This window comes from Cricetulus griseus (genome assembly GCF_003668045.3).
Source record: "Cricetulus griseus strain 17A/GY chromosome 1 unlocalized genomic scaffold, alternate assembly CriGri-PICRH-1.0 chr1_0, whole genome shotgun sequence".
NCBI classification, from domain to species: domain Eukaryota; kingdom Metazoa; phylum Chordata; class Mammalia; order Rodentia; family Cricetidae; genus Cricetulus; species Cricetulus griseus.
In genome coordinates, this window is record NW_023276806.1 from 214,144,263 (window position 1) to 214,146,582 (window position 2,320).

At 39.9% G+C, this 2,320-nt stretch overlaps 1 pseudogene; it reads left to right on the forward strand.

The window, feature by feature from the left end:
• Positions 1-824, forward strand: part of LOC113832616 — a 43,456-nt pseudogene extending 42,632 nt beyond the window's left edge.
• Positions 825-2,320: the final 1,496 nt, after the last annotated feature.

Here is a 2,320-nt window from a genome sequence, read left to right on the forward strand (position 1 = left end):
TAGGTAGGGTGTTAGCCAGGGTGGACAGGGGAGAAGGAGAAGGAGAGGGAACTGGGATTGACATGTAAAATAATCTTGATTCTAATTTAAATAAAAAATGGAGAGAAAGAAAAAAAAGAAAATAAGGTTTAGGTAGCTTAAATGCAAACTTAAAAATTAAAAATACATCATGTGTGCCATTCCTTTCATATAGTGTACTCTGAATGTGGGGAGTCGTCTGGCAAACAATGTCACTTTGCCAGCTGTGTTCAATGCCAGATATTGTGAACTTTGTTCACACCAACTTGTGCCAAAACAAAAGGCAGCCCTATGCCATCATCAAATTTGTGTTCTCAGAGCTGTGGCTCCATTTTCAAGAGTTCCAGGTGATGGGACTCACTGTTCTGGTTAGGGTACCTATGAAAATGTGTGTCATGGAGGCCCCATGTTTCCACTAACCAAAACCTGCCATTGTTGACACTACAGAGTGGTTAAACCCAAAAGCAATATGCCCTTTACTCTGCCCTGGCTGCCTCAGCCTTCCCAGCTTTGGTGATGTCTAAAGGTGGTCATATTGAGGAAGTCTCTGAACTGCCTTTGATGGTTGAAGATAAGGTTGAAGGTTCAAGGGAAGTAAGAATGCTGTTCTGTTGCTTAAGAAATGTAAGTCCTAGGGTGACTTAAAAAATTCTGTATCTCTGTGAATGAGAGATGGCTTGGGAAAAATGAGAAATGGATGACATAGCCAGCATAGGGGACCCTGGATCATCTATAATTAAGGCAATGATTTTATGAAGGCCTTCAGAAACATCCTCGGCTTCTTAGTCAATGCTCTATTGATGTGAGGAGACAGCATGATTATGGAAACTCTTATAAAAGAAAACATTTAATAGCTTGCTTTTAGTTTCAAAGGTTTAGTGTGTTATCATCATGGCAGGAAGCATTATGGTATACAGTCAGACATAGTGCTGGAGAAATAGCTGAGAGCTACATCCTGATCCCCTAGCTGAGAGAGAGAGATTCTGGGCTTGCATGGGCTTTTGAAACCTCAAAGGCCATCCCTAGTGGTATACTTCTTCCAACAGCGCCACACTTACTAATCCTTTCCAATAGTGCCGTCCCCTGATGACTAAATATTCAAATATATGAGCCTTTGCGGGCCATTCTCATTCAAACCATATCACCTATTATTATTCTGTTCATTGTAAACTGCTGAACATTTTGAAACTTGCTCCAGGTGGAAATGTAGAGTGTCTCTGTATTTGGACTGCAAGTGTTTTGGCATAAGGATGCTTCCTACAAGAATGAGTGTAATCTTCCAAGGCACAGTATGATGAACACAAGCATTTACTAAATATTGAAAAGCACAGACATCCAAAGAACCTTCTCAGCCCTGTGCAAGAAGATTCATCAGAGTCCTCAAGAAAACTTCACTGAAGAACCATGTAGATGCTGCACTGGTACCCACAGGCCACACACAGAGACAGCATTCTTTTCCCACTCAGAAATTACAATCTCTATGTAGCAGAAGCAGCATCAGCCAAATCAGAGCAGGGGGAAGCAGAAAAGGGGGCTTCTGGCAAGAGGCATGCAGAAAGCAAGAAATGAAAGAAGCCTGTGGATGTCAAGAAGCTGTAAGAGCCTGCTGTGGGGAGAGGGTCACAGGGTGAACAAAGGCCACAGCTACTGAGAAGAGACCAGCAGGGAAAAAAACCTATTACAGAAGAAAAAAATCTGTCATAGACACTATTAAAACACATTTCATCCCATAAAGAGCAAATGGAGGCAGCCTATTTGAATAAAAAACTAATCAAGGGGCTGGCAACTATTTCAAAGATAGAATGCATCTCATGTGAGGACCTGGATTTGATCACAACACTGAAAATAAGTCTTAAGAGCATAGGCAAACTACTTCAGGTAAAAGTTAGGTACTGGAAGAGTTTTTACTAGCAATTCAGTATCTGTAGAAGACAAGAGAAATATATTCATATATTTACAAATTAAAATGTTTTTTACATAAATGTCAACAAATTTGACAGAATGCTAAAATGAAAAGTTGTAATGAAAATGACAGAAGGATTGATGTCTGCAATGAGATCTTTAAATATGAAGTTGAACCCTCAGTATCAACCGAAACATTCCTATTAAAATTACAACATATTGACTTGGTAATTGATTCTGGCTAATAATGTCTGAAAAATATCTAAAGATGAAAATAGAAGTTAAGTAATGGTGAGATACCCTTTCACCACCATCACCTTGGTATCGATGGAGATTGTGTACTCTTATAGCTGGCTGGTGAAATGTGGCTCACAGTGCCACCTGCAATTGCACTAAATAC